Source organism: Dasypus novemcinctus, chromosome 8, assembly GCF_030445035.2.
Source record: "Dasypus novemcinctus isolate mDasNov1 chromosome 8, mDasNov1.1.hap2, whole genome shotgun sequence".
NCBI lineage: Eukaryota > Metazoa > Chordata > Mammalia > Cingulata > Dasypodidae > Dasypus > Dasypus novemcinctus.
The window spans coordinates 79,890,447-79,905,624 of record NC_080680.1 but is presented as its reverse complement, the minus strand read 5'-3'; the positions used below and the strand labels follow the sequence as shown (position 1 = coordinate 79,905,624).

At 39.7% G+C, this 15,178-nt stretch overlaps 1 protein-coding gene across 5 annotated transcripts in view; it reads right to left on the bottom strand.

The window, feature by feature from the left end:
• UNC13B (unc-13 homolog B) overlaps positions 1-15,178 on the bottom strand; it is a 293,983-nt gene that overhangs the window by 226,563 nt on the left and 52,242 nt on the right. Inside the window, exon 1 of one of the 5 annotated variants that reach the window (XM_071216839.1) lies at positions 4,220-4,277. The exons of the other annotated variants lie outside the window; for them this stretch is intronic. The gene's annotated coding sequence lies outside the window, so the exon portion shown is untranslated. Of the gene's footprint in view, positions 1-4,219; positions 4,278-15,178 lie in introns of those variants that run through there. 5 annotated transcript variants of the gene reach the window in all.

Sequence of the window (15,178 nt, the reverse complement as noted above, 5' to 3'; positions counted from 1 at the left end):
ATATTATTCTCTGTATTTTCTACATGTTTTAAAATTTAAAGAAAATGACACCATTACTTCTTTTTAATATTCAGATACCCAGTGGACTTAGAAGACAATTTCTATCCAAACCTGAGTGTTTAGTCACTGACTTTTCCACAAATGAAGACAGAGACTGAAATTTGGTGTGCATAAGTCAAACAGTGGAGGCAGAAGACAATTGGGGTAAAGGCTCTGCACTAGATAATGAGGCTCAAACTGGTCCACCAGCCAGGTTTCTTCCCAGTATTGGTATAAAAAATCTAAACCCACAAGCCTGACCTAAATAATGTAGTCTTTCAACACATTTTTAAAAAATTAACCCCTAAGAAAAATGTAAGCTTTTTCTCAAAAGTCATGATTCTTAGTTCCCTATTGCTATATCTTGTTTTCACCTTCATTCCTGAAAGATTTTCACTGAATATAGACCTCTGGGTTGACTACTTTTGTCTTTCAGTATTTGACAAACATTGTGCTACTTCCTTCTAGCCTCCACAGTTTCTGATGAGAGATCTACTGTCATTTGAATTGTTTCCTTATAAGTAAAATGTTGTTTCTCTCTTGCTGCTTTCAATGCTTTTTCTTTGCCTTCAGTTTTCAGAAGTTTGATTATGATGTGAACTGGTGTGGATTACATTGGGTTTATCCTGATCTTCAAATTTAAAATTGTGATTAGCAATTATTTATTCTTGAAATGAAAAATTTAACCTAAATGATTTATCTAAAAAGTTCCTATTGCTGAGTTTTGTTTCCTACTTCTACTCAATGAAATGGTAGTCTAGGTATAATTAAATGAATAACAAAATTTTTCAGGTACTAATAGAATGGAAATGTAATGAAAAAATCTACTATCCAGCTGGAGGTCAACAGTGGGGGGTAGAATAGGGAAGAGAAGGGCACAGGGAAGAGGATGAAAACCCACAGTAGGTGCATAAAATTATATGTAGTTACAAACTTTTTGCAAATTTCCTCATCTGAAGCAATTTTTTCCTAAGGAAGTAGAAAGGAAAACATGACAAAGAAAGGCATTATTAAGAGAAAAGGGTTGAAGCCAATTTTAATCATTCTTATGAAATAGGACCCTATTATCATCAATTGCTAGGAAACCAGATGTGAACAACAGATTTGGGGAAAGAACTGCAAGCAGAAAAAGTCAGTGTGACTTGAACCAAAATATTCCCCTGAAACCAACAGAGTAATAGCCTGAAGAGTGTGAAAAGGGGAGAATAGATGTGGCTCAAGCAGCTGAGCACCTGTTTCCCACAAGTGAGGTCCCAGGTTCAATCCCAGATGCCTCCTAAAAACAAACAAACAACAAAAAAAGCAAACAAACCAAAGAACCAACACTGGGGAGCTAATGTGGCTCAGGGGTTGAGCGCCAGCTTCCCATATACGAGGTCTGGGGTTCAATCTCTGGTCCTGGTACCTCAAAAAAAAAATTACTATTAAAGGTTAGCAGGCAAGGGCAGATCTGTTTTAGATTATGTCCCCAGTCCTGGTTTGTCTTTTATGAACCCCAGAAAATTATGTTCTTAAACAAACCCATACCTGTGCCTATAAAGGCAATATAGATAGGGCCTTTTGATTAGATTCAGTTAAAGGACCTGATTACATCACTTGATTAGAACACTTTAGGGCTTTTGATTGGACTATATCAGTGAGGCATGACCTAGGTTGGGTCTCTACCCTCTTGTTGGGTCTTATATAAATTGAGAACATAGACATAGAGAAGGGGAGCTCTGCCATTTGACCCTGCCAAGTGAGAGAAAGGACTCTAGGTTCACCTACAGCTGCAGAAGGACAGAGAAGCCCCAAGAGGCTCAAAGAGACAAGACCCAGTGAGATGGTGAGATGCCTAATCACCCAGAGCTGAGCTTGGGGAGAAAGCTGAACAGTCAAGGCTGAGAGAGAAAAGACCAAGAAAGAAACAAGTTATGTGCTTGATCATCCAAGTTGAGCTCCTGGAGACAGTAAGCCTGGAGGGGAAGGAGGGGAAGGCAGGGACCTCAGCAGAGACTGGCTGCCATCTTGCCTTGCCATGTGGCAGAACACCACTACCAGAAGCTGACTTTGGTGAGAAAGCATCTCTGATGATGCCCTGATTTGGACATTTCACAGTCTTGGATCTGTAAGTTTTATCCCAAAATAAATTCCCATTATAAGCCAGCCCATTTCTGGTATATTGCTCCTTGCAGTTTTCAGGAAACTAAAACAGACACTATTAAGAAAGTGAAAAAGTATCCCTCAGAATGGGAGAATATACTTGCAAATGTTATATCTGCTAAGGAATTTGTATGTAGAATATATAAAGAAATCACACAACTAAATAATAATAAATGGGCAAAGGATCTGAATAGACATTTCTCCAAAGAAGATATACAAATAGTCAATAAGGACATGAAAAGATATTCAGCATCAGGGAATGCTGAGGATACCATTTCATATTCCCTTGGCTGGTCAAAACAAAAACAAACAAAAACATAATAACAAGTGTTGGCAAGGATGTGGAGAAAATGGAACTCATACACATTTGTGGTGATGTAAAATGGTACAGTTACTTTGGAAAACAGTCCAATAGTTCCTCAAAAGGTTAAATATAGAATTAACAATTCCAATCCTAGCTATATACTTAAGAGAAATGAAAACATGTGTCTACACAGAAATTTAAACACAAATGTTTATAGCAGTATTATTTCTAATGGCCAAAAAGTGGAAACAACCAAAATGTCCATCAAGTGATGAATGGATAAACAAAATGTGATACATAACATAGTGATATATTATTCAGTTATAAAAAGGAACAAAATACTAATACACACTACAACATGGATGAACCCTGAAAACATGCTAAGTAAAAGAAGCCAGTCACAAACAACCACATATTATATGAAGTCATTTATAAAATGTCCAGAATAGGTAATTCAATAGAGACAAAGAGTAGATTTCTGGTTGCCTAGGGCTGGGGACTTTAGAGAGACATGGTGAATGACAGCTAATGGATACAGAATTTCTTTTCAGAGTGACAAAAATTTTCTAAAACTCATTGTGATAATGGTTGCAAAACTCTTGTGACTATACTAAAAGCTATTGCATTGTACACTTTAAATGGGTGAATTGTATGGTATATCAATTATATCTCAAAACTGCTATTAAAAAGAAGCAAAAATTTTTTAAAAACAACAAAAAAAGCTAATCAAAAAACTAGCACATGTGTATATGCTTGTATCTGTTATAAATAGGAAGAAAGGTGTGGAAAGATAGACATCAAGTGGACTGCTAACATTCGTTATCTCTGGAAATGAGATGAGGACCAAGCTAAGGTTAGCAGGGTTAGTTTTTAAATCCTTATATATCTTTATATTGGTCACTTATTAAAAACAAGAGTATTACTTTTAAAACTTGAAAAACAGGGAAGCGGACTTGGCCCAGTGGTTAGGGCGTCCATCTACCACATGGGAGGTCCGCGGTTCAAACCCCGGGCCTCCTTGACCCATGTGAAGCTGGCCCATGAGCAGCGCTGATGCTCTCAAGGAGTGCCGTGCTATGCAGGGGTGTCCCCGCGTAGGGGAGCCCCATGCGCAAGGAGTGTGCCCCGTAGGAGAGCCACCCAGCATGGAAGAAAGTGCAGCCTGCCCAAGAATGGCGCCACACACACAGAAAGCTGACACACAAGATGACACAACAAAAAGAAACACAGATTCCCGTGCCACTGACAACAACAGAAGCGGACAAAGAAGAACACACAGCAAATGGACACAGAGAGCAGACGGGGGGGGGGGGGGGTTGGGGTAGAAGAGAAGAGAAATTTTAAAAAAAAAAAATGTCTTTATATATATATATATAAAGACATTTTTCTTCCCTGGATTCTGGTATTGAGTAAATCCTATTCTTTCCCTCCACACTTTTCCTCATTCCGACTGGGAAAGCACATCTGTTTTGCAGATTTCATATCCTACTGAGACCAGGTTATTGACATTCTCCAGCATCACTTCTGTGAACAGATTTCTCTGGGATGTGTCTAACAGGTCCCACTCTTCCTGGGTAAAGTCTACAGCTACGTTCTTGAAAGTCACTGACTCATGTAATTGCATTGTCAATACTTTAACTGGCATCCATCTTCTCCAGATTTTCACTCACAACCAGACAAGCAGAAGGTGAGTAAAGTAAAGTAGTCCACATGCCTCCACAAACTACAAGTTACCTTAACAATGCAAGTCCACTTTCAGGTTTAAGGCATTGGATCTGATATTTTCATCTTTCTTCAATTCAGCACTTGTGGAGTCCTTCTCCAGTCTCTATCATCCTCCAGAGTCCACACTCTTAATCATTTAATCAAAGAAGAAATCACAAGGGAAACAATGAAAATGAGAACACAACATACCAAAACTTATGGAACACAGCAAAGGCAGTGCACAGGGAGGAACTGATAGCACTAAACGCTTATATTACAAAAGAAGAAAGAGCTTACCCAGATGACCTAGAAAAAAGAACAGCAAACTAAACCCATAGCAATAAGGAAGGAAATAACAAAGATTAAAGCAGAAACAAATGAAAGAGAGAATAAAAGACCAAGAGAGAATTTTTTTAAAAGTTGGTTCTTTGAAAAGATAAATAAAATTGACAAATCTTTAGCTAGACTGACAAAGATAAAATGCAAATAATAAACATCAGAAATGAAGGGGTAATACAACTAACCCAACAGAAATACCAAAAATCATAAAAGGATTCTAAAGGCAGTTGTATGTCCAACTGCAATGTTGGGAATGTTCTTTTGGCAAATATGGCAGGGGAAGGTTACTGGTTTAAGGTGTTGGATGTGGGGGGCATGCAAGACAGGGCACACCTGGGGCAGACTTCTAAGGAGTGTGTAGTATTCATTTTGTAATAGTGTGTTGTATCAGTGGGTGGAGACTCACATAGTAAGTGGGAAGGTATAGGATTCCCATCCTAGGGAATCCTGCTACGATCTCAAATAGAGGGGTGGGAGTTTCTTGAGAGCATAGGCAGTGCTTACTAGGGGAGGACAGACCAATATGTCAAGCCCTCAATGTTGTTGCAAGTAACTATGAATCTTGTCCTTCGGTGAGTTAATCTTGGTGGTTACCATGAGTCCCACCGGTAGAGGGAAGGAGGAAAAGAATAGATGGAAGACTTCAACAAACGAATCATAAGTAAAGAGATTGAATCAGTCATCAAAGACCTCCCAACCAAGAAAAGCCCAGGACCAGATGGCTTCACAAGTGAATTCTACTTATCATTCCAAAAAGAACTAACACCAATCCTACTCAAATTCTTCCAAAAAACTGAAGAGGAGGAAACATACCTAACTGATTCTACAGTGCCAGCATTTCCCTAATGCCAAAGCCACATAAAAATACTACAAGAAAAGAAAATTACAGATCAATCTCTCTAATGAATTTAGAAGCAAAAATCCAGAACAAAATACTTGCAAACAAATCCAGCAACACATCGAATGAATTAAGCACCACAGTCAAGCGCATTTTTTCCCAGGTAGGCAAGACTGGTTCAATATAATAAAATTAATTCATGTAATACACCACATTAACAGATCGAAGGAGAAAAATTAAATGATCACCACTATTGATGCAAAAAAAATCTGAAAAAATTCAGCATTTTTTATTCTCGAAAAAAAAACACTTCGAAAGATAGGAATACAAGGAAACTTCCTCAACATGATAAAAGGCATACATGAAAAAAACCACAGCTAACGTCCTATTCACTGGCAAAAAGCTAAAAGGTTTCCTTCTAAGGTTTGGAACAAGACAAGAATGCCTGCTGTCACCAACCACTCTTATTCAACATTGTGTTAAAAGTTCTTGCGAGAGCACCAAGGTAAGAAAATGCAATAAAAGACATCCAAATTGGAAAGGAAAGAGTAAAACTTTCATATTTGCAGATGATATGATCCTATATATAGAAAGTCCTGAAAAATCTACCCAAAAAAAGCTACTAAAGCTGATAAATGAATTCAGCAAATTGGTGGATATAAGATCAACATGCAAAAATCAGTAATGTTTCTTTACACCAATAATGAGCAATCTGAGAAGAAAATCAAGAAAAGAATTTCATTTACAATAGCAACTAAAAGAAACAAATATCTAGCAATAAATTTAACTAAGAATGTAAAGAACATGTACACAGAAAACTATACTGTATTGGTAAAAGAAATCAAAGAAGACCTAAATAAATGGAAGAACATTCCATGTTCATGGACTGGAAGACTAAAAACATCTTTAAGATGTCATTTCTACCTAAATTGATTTATGAATTCAATGAAATCTCAATAAAAATTCCAAAGGTATTTTTCAAAGAAATGGAAAAGTCAATTATCAAATTTATATGGAAGGGTAAGGAACCACAAACAGTCAAAAACACCTTGAAAAAGAAAAAGTTGAAAGCCTCATGCTACCTGACTTTAAAGCATACTACAAAGCTACAGTGGTCAAAGGTGCATGGTATTGGCACACGGATAGATATATTGACCAATGAAACCAAATTGAGGGTTCAGAAATAGATCCACACATCTATGGCCAAGTGATATTCGACAAAGCTGCCAAGTTCTCTCAACTGGGACAGAATAGTCTCTTCAACAAATGGTGCTGGGAGAACCAGCTACCCATATGCAAAAGAATAAAAGAAGATACCTATATCATGCCTGCAGCAGTTTGATACAGTTATCAATTCCAAAAATAGATACTGGATTATTCTTATAATCTGATCTGTATCTGGGCATGATTGAGTTATGATTAGGGTGTTGAATCCCCACTCCTTGGTGGGTGGGGACTCACATATAAAAGGCATGGCAAAGAACAGAGTTGAGGATTTTCTGCTGTTGGAGTTTTGATGTTGGAGTTTGATGCTGAAGACTTAAGATGGAGCCCCAGGAAGTCAGCGCACAGAGGAAAGAGAAGCCAGCCCCAGGAAGAAAGGAACCTTGAACCCAGAGAAAAGCAAGCCCCCAGAACATAGGAACCCTCGCAGACGTCGGCAGCCATCTTGCTCCAAATAGACTTTGGTGAGGGAAGTAACTTATGCTTTATGGCCTGGTATGTGTAAGCTCCTATCCAAAATAAATACCCATTATAAAAACTAACCAATTTCTGGTATTTTGCATCAGCACCCCTTTGGCTGACAATACAATGCCCTATATAAAAATTAACTCAAGAAGGATCAAAGACCAAAATATTAGAGCCAGGACAATAAAGCTCCTAGAAGATAATATAGGAAAGCATCTGTGTGACCTTGTGGTTGGTGATGGTTTCAAGAACTTTATACCTAAAGGGTGAGCAAAAGAAAAAACAGGTAAATTGGACCTCCTCAAAATGAAAAAATTTTGTGCTTCAAAGGAGTTTGTTAAGAAAGTGAAAAGGCAGCCTACTCAATGGGGGAAAAAATTAAATATGTGAAACCACATATCCAATAAGGACCTAATATCCAGCATATATAAAGAAATCCTACAACTCAATAATAAAAAGACAAACAACTCATTTTAAAAATGGGCAAGACACACACAAAAAAAAAATATTATTACTGGTGATGGCAACACGTATTTGTGTATATAATAAAAAACTTAAAACTAAAAAAAAAAAAAAAAAAAAAATGGGCAAGAGATTTGAACATACATTTTTCCAAAGAGGAAATATGGATGGCTAAAAGCTAGGCGCTGAAGAATGTCTACTGTTCAACATGGAGGTGGAGGTCAATAAGATAGAACTGATATTCCAGAAAGCTGACTCTGATCTGGATTACTTTCAATACAGGCTAGAATATAAAATCAAGACTAATCATCGTGATTCATTAGGCAAGAAAATTCCAATTACTCTCTTAAAGGAATTGTCAGGGATATTTTCAATATCAGACTTAGCATGAATACTTTAAACCAGTTTCTTTCAAGCAGAAAGAAACTAAAACCACATCTATGCTACTTTGAATAAGATTATGACCATGATATAAGAACTACAAAAGCAAACAGAATTGGAGCTGTCACCAGTGACTGAAGGAAAGAAAAGTGTGGCAGAGTAATTAAAATCTCAAAACCAGACTTGTGAAGAAACGGATTTGCAAAAAGGAAATCTGATGGAGAAGAGATCAAATATAGAAAGACTTAGGAAGGTATCTTATTAGCATTTGCTAATTAGAGGTCAGGGAGTACTAGTGAGGGAGAAGTTCTGTCTTGGGTGACTGAATAAGAATGCCATACACGAAAGAGGAGAATAAAAGAAGGACAGACATTATATGAATAAAGTTCAGACAAAAGGATGTAACAGGAATAAAGGGATTTACAAAATATATTTCCACTTAGTTTTGTAATTTCAGGCAAGGAAGGTCTAATAATATTTTGCATATTTCACAAAAATAGGTTGATACCATACACTGTATTGCAACTTACTTTTTTTTTCATTTTAAATATATTTTGGATATTTTCATGTTATACGTCCATCATTCTTTTAGTTGAGGTGACAAGTCACAATTATTTTATAATGAACAATTCAATGCCACCATTCTTATTAACACCTGCCTTGTAATCCATTGTATAGTTGTACCATAATTTTTATCAGTTCATTATTGACAGTCATTCAAGCTGTACAATAGAAAACTTAGGACTTTGTTTTTTGGGGGAAGGGGACTAGGTCTGCCTAGCCTGCCTTCCTTAAGGGATACTGGTGAAGTAATAGACAATGGGCTCTCCAACACCAGAACTTGGCACATAACCTTAGCTTGGTATCTAGCCAACTAAAATTTTTTTTGCTTAAGTTGGCCAAAATCTGAGTTTATGCTTACAACCAACAGCCCCTAATTAGTGATACAGGTTTTCAAACTTTTTGAACTATTGCCATAAATCCTTAACCACGGTCAGGTTCTTGGGCAAATATTTATATGACTATAGCATTTGCACAGGACTCCATTATTTATATTTATAATTTTCTGCATTTTGTCTTGTCTCTTACTATATATATATATATTGGATTCCTTGAGAACAAGAATCACTTCTCAATACACTTTGAAACACAAGTACAATACTGTGTTTCCTAATTTTTAATGAAATAATTTTTCTGTTCCAGATTAATCTTCCTAAATTACACCTTTGTTCACGACACTCACGTAGTTAAAATAAAATTGTATTTGCCCACTACTTATAAGAAGTACAAACTCCTGAACTGGAGAGTCAAAATCAAGGTCTTTGTACATTACGTTGATATTCTACATGTACACTCTAGATTGGGTTAAGCATAATAAACATATTATGGCAACAAACCAGACAGGGAAAATTTATTTAACAAGCATATAGAAAGATGGTCAACATCACTATCTCTTAGGGAACTGCATATCAAAACTACAATGAGATATTTCACACCTACTAGACTGGCTGGTATTAAAATAAAATTTTAAAAAAACAGAAAACTACAAGGGTGGTGAGGATGTGGAGAAAAAATAAGAACACCTATTCATTGATGGTGGCAATGTAAAATGGTACAGCTATTGTGGAAAACACTTTGGTGATTCCTCAGAAAGCTAAGTAAAGAATTACCATATGACCTGGCAATCCCACTTCCAGTTATAAAATCAAAAGAACTGAAACTAGGGACTCAAACAGATAATTGCATATCAATGTTTACAGTAATATTATTCACAATTGCCAAAAGATGGTGGGAACTCAGGTGTACATCAACAGATTAAGGTATAAACAAAATGTGGTATATCCATATAATGAAATATTATTCAACTGTAAAAAGGAATGACCTGATACATGGCGACATGAGTGAACCTTGAAGACATCATATTGAGTGAAATAAAACAGGAATAAAAAGATAAATATTAATGATGTAACATATGAAATAAATAGAATATGCAAATACACAGAGTCAGAAACTAAAATATAAGTTACCAGGGTCCAGGGTGGGGGAACAAAATGAGAAGTTAATGTTTAACTGATAAGGAGTTTCTGTTTGGAGTGATGGAAAAGTTTTGGTAATTGATGGTGGTGATGGTAGCACGTTGTGAATGTAATTAACACCACTGAATTGTATATTTGAATGTGATTAAAAGGGTAACTTTTAGTTTGTATATTTGTTAACAGAATAAAAATTTCAGAGAACCATAGAATTGCATAACACAAAAGTGAACCCTAATACAAACTATGGACTATAGATAATAATATGCATATACTTCTGGGAAGATGGTGGACTAGAAAGACATGGGACTTTCTTCTCTCTCAGAAAAACAGCTAGAGGACATGCTAAAATGGCCACAAAAAAGATCTTCTAGGGTTTAGGACACCAGGCGAAGGCTGGACAGTGCCCAGAAGAGAGATGGACAAAGGAGGGGAACGGTGACAGCAAAACTGTTAGTTGAAACCAGTGGTTGCTACTGCCCCCAACCTACCCCGCACTAAAGACACTTCAGAAATCCCAAGTTGATGAGCTGGCTACAAACAGGAGGCTCCAGGGATCCACCACCCCAGGAAAGGGGAGAGAGATGGACACAGCCTAAGACTGATTCAGAGAGAGAGAGAGAGCAAGCGAGAGAGAGAGAGAGAGAGAGAGAGAGAGAGAGAGAGAGAGAGAGAGAGAGAGAGAGAGAGAGAGAGAGAGAGAGAGCGAGGGTGAGAGAGAGAGAGAGAGAGAGAACGCGCGTGCCTCTCTCGCAGCCTAAGACTGACTCACCTTTTCACCCACAAATTTGGTTTGCTGTGTTCTATGAGCCCTTCCAGGATGAGCAAGGCCAGGTAACTGTTTGCCTTGGGAGCCAGCAAGGGACTAAAGAGATCCTGACCCTCCCAATCACCTTCTTTACTAACCAGGACTGATTGTTGAGGATACAGAGGGGCATGGAATTATTTCCTATCTGGGAAAAGGGAGGGGGCTGCCAGAGAAGTTGGAGAACTGTACCTGAGAAAGTTTGAATTACAAGGCTCTTAGCCTCCAGGCACATAGATCCAGTCTGGGTTGCAACAAACACACTGCAACCAGGCATTGAATTGAGAGGACTGCCAAAGAGCGCCATCTGCTGGCAGACAGAGAAAGCGCATGTGAGAACATTAATTGTAAATAAGTACGAAAGGCTTTTTCCAGCCCTTATAACCTCCCTCCCCAAGGTCCTAAAAAGTGGGTCTGCAACCCATTAATGCATCCAGAGCAGTTTTGAGCAACTAACAGGGAAAATCCTAACTATTGAGGTTGAACCAAGAATCAAAGAAGAGCAGCAACACACACCCTCCTGCCACTAAATCCCTAGGGGAAAAAAAGATATTGAGCATCTCAGTAAACTACTGAGATGCTTAGACATCAGCAAAAAATTATGAGCCATACTAAGAAAATGGAAGACATGGTCCAGGAAAAGGAATATATCAAAGCCCCAGAAGAGACACAGGATTTGACACAACTATTAATGAGTGCACACATTTGCGTTCAAACCCCGGGCCTCCTTGACCCGTGTGAAGCTGGCCCATGCGCAGTGCTGATGCGCACAAGGAGTGCCGTGCCACGCAGGGGTGTCCCCCGCGTAGGGAAGCCCCACGCGCAAGGAGTGCACCCGTAAGGAGAGCCGCCCAGCGCGAAAGAAAGTGCAGCCTGCCCAGGAATGGCGCCGCCCACACTTCCCGTGCTGCTGACCACAACAGAAGCAGACAAAAGAAACAAGGCGCAGCAAATAGACACAGAGAACAGACAACTGGGGGAGGGGGAATTAAAATAAATAAATAAATCTTTTTAAAAAAATCTAATTAAGGAGTTGAAAGACAACACGGCTAAAGAGATAAACGACATCAAGAAGATATTCAGTGAACACAAAGAAGAATGTGAAATCCTACATTGTGCCTGGGAATTTCCTCCTGTCAGCCTTCATGTTACTCAAATGTGGCCAGTCTCGAAGCCAAACTCAGCATGTAAATGCAATGCCTTCCCCCCAGTGTGGGACATGACACCCGGGGATGAGCCTCCCTGGCAACGAGGGACCACTATCAACTACCAACTGATGATGCAACTGGAAAAGGACCTTATACGGAAGGTTCAATGCGGATCAGCAGAATATCCATGTCTACATAAAATACCATGACTTTAAAATGCTGTTTGACCTAAAGTAAGGGGGAAATGGAAAGGAGAAATGAGTTTATATGGCTACGAGTTTCTAAAAAAGAGTCTGGAGGCTGGCAGAAGGATTGCCCTCATGCACAACTGAGCAGAGTCAGAGAGACAGATAAAGCAGATACAACCCCCAGATATTGGTTCCTTTGAGGGCTAAAGAGACCCATGGGAGTTATGGTCATGGCCGATGGGGTTAACTACCAGGGCAGATGGCCCCTCTTTGGAAATGGTGTTTATGTGTGATGAATCTGGACTCAGATGGGATCTCCCTTCATAAGACTTTCATGCTAATGTGCTGGAGGTGCAGTTAATGTTGGGGTTTAAGATATATTTAGGGGATTTGAATCTCTGGACTGACAATGTGATAGCCAGGTCCTGAGCCTCAACAGACTCCAGCACCTACAATCTGATTTATTGGACTTACCACACTCAGCTAAGATGGAGCTGAAGAAGGACAACCACCACACCATGGAGCCTAGAGTGATTACAACTGAAAATGGGCGGATTGCATCCAGCATCCATGTGGAATCTGAGCCTCCTCTTGACATAGAGGTGCAATGGACACAACCAATCCAATGTCCACATAGAAGAGGTGGCATTGGATTGGGAAAAGTGGACATGGTGGACGATGGGTATGGGGAAAGACAGGAAGAGATGAGAGGTGGAGGCGTCTTTGGGACATGGAGCTGCCCTGGATGGTGCTTCAGAGATAATCACCGGACACTGTAAATCCTCACAGGGCCCACTGGAGGGAATGGAGGAGAGTATGGGCCATGATGTAGACCATTGTCTATGAGGTGCAGAGGTGCCCAAAGATGTACTTACCAAATCCAATGGATGTGTCATGATGATGGGAACGAGTGTTGTTGGGGGGGGGAGAGGGGGGGTGGGGTTGAATGGGACCTCACATATATATTTTTAATGTAATATTATTACAAAGTCAATAAAAAATAAAAAAATTTAAAAAAAAAAACACATTAGAGGTGGCGGACTTGGCCCAGTGGTTAGGGCGTCCGTCTACCACATGGGAAGTCCGCAGTTCAAACCCCGGGCCTCCTTGACCCATGTGCAGTTGGCCCATGCGCAGTGCTGATGCGCGCAAGGAGTGCCGTGCCACGCAGGGGTGTCCCCCGCGTAGGGGAGCCCCACACGCAAGGAGTGCACCCCGTAAGGAGAGCCGCCCAGCACAAAAGAAAGTGCAGCCTGCCCAGGAATGGTACCACACACACACAGAGTTGACACAATAAGATGATGCAACAAAAAGAGACACAGATTCTCATGCCCCTGACAACAGCAGCGGACAAAGAAGACACAGCAAATAAGACACAGAGAACAGACAGGGTGGGGGGGGAGGGAGAGAAATAATAAATCTTTAAGAAAAAGAAAAAACACATTAGAGGGAAGTGGATGTGGCTCAAGCCATTGGGCTCCTGTCTACCATGTGGAAGGTCCAGGGTTCAATTCCCGGGGCCTCCTGGTGAAGGCAAGCTGGCCCACGCTGCAAGCTGCCCCTAGCAAAAAACTAGCACAGCAAGATGACGCAACAAAAAGGGACACAGAGGAAAGACAATAAAAGACGCAGTAGACCAGGGAGCTAAGGTGGTGCAAGAGACTGAGCACCTCTCTCCCACTCCAGAAGGTCCAGGATCAGTTCCCAGAACTACCTAAAAAGAAAGAAGCAGACACAAAAGAATACACAGAGAATGGACACAGAGAGCAGATAACGAGGTGGGGAAGGGGGGAGTAATAAATAAATTCTTTAAAAAAGACACTACAAGGGGGAAGCAGTCATGGCTCAAGCCTTTGCGCACCCATCTACCACATGGGAGGTCCTAGGTTCAGTTCCCAGGGCCTCCTAGAGAAGAAAAGAAGACAGCAAGCTGGTGCACTGGGCTGGCATGGCAAGCTGACACAACAAGATGATGCAACAAGGAGACACAAAGAGGAAACAGAATGAGAGACACAACAAAGCAGGGATCAGAAGTGGGTCAAGTGATTGAGTGCCTCTCTCCCACATGGGAGATCCCCCATTCAGTACCCAGTGCCTCCTAAAGAAGACAAGCAATACAGCAAGCGACATGACCAACTGGCACAACAAGCTAACTGAACAAGATGAAGCAGCAAGATGATCCAATGAAGAGACACAATGAGGAAACACAGTGAAAAACACAACAAGAGGGGAGCACAGGTGGCAAAAGCAAATGGGTACCTCCCACCCACACAGAAGGTCCCAGGTTTGGTTCCTGATGCCTTCTAAAAAGGAGATAAGCACACATCGAACAGACACAGAGAGCAGAGAGCAAGTGCAAACAACAAAGTAGGGAGAGAAACGAATAAAAATAAATCTCAAAAAAAAAAATCAGAGGCATACAACAGCAGATTCAAAATGAAGAAGAATAAGCGATACTGGACAAAAAAGCTGCAATGAAGAGAGAAAAAAAACAGAGAGAGAATAGAATGGAAAAAATTGAGCTGGTGCTCAGGGAGCTTAATGTCAACACAAAACGCAATATCACATATATTACTGGAGTTCCAGAATGAGAAGACACAAGAAAAGGGGTAGAAAGAGTATTTGAGGAAATAACAGCTGAAAATTTCCCAACGCTCATAAAAAAAATTTATTTACATGTTCAAGAAGCGCAGCATACCCTAATTAGAATAAATCCAAATAGACCTACTCCAAGACATATACTACTCAGAATGTCAAATGTTAAAGATAAAGAAAAAACTCTGAGAAGAGCAAGAGAGAAGCAAACCATGACATAGAAGGGATGCCCTGTAAGACTTGACATGGATTTTTCATCAGAAACCATGAAGGTGAGAATATACTGGTATGATACAATGAGGATGCTAAAAGAGAAAAATTGCCAGCTGAAAATTCATTATCCAGCAAAATTGTCCTTCAAATGTGAAGGTGAGTTTAAAACATTCACAAACAAACAGAAACTAAGAGAGCTTGTAAAAAGAATACAACTTTGCAGAAAATATTAAAGTAAGCCTAAGAGCCTAAAAGAAAAAGACAGGAAGACAGGCTTGGAGGAGAGTATAGAAGGAAG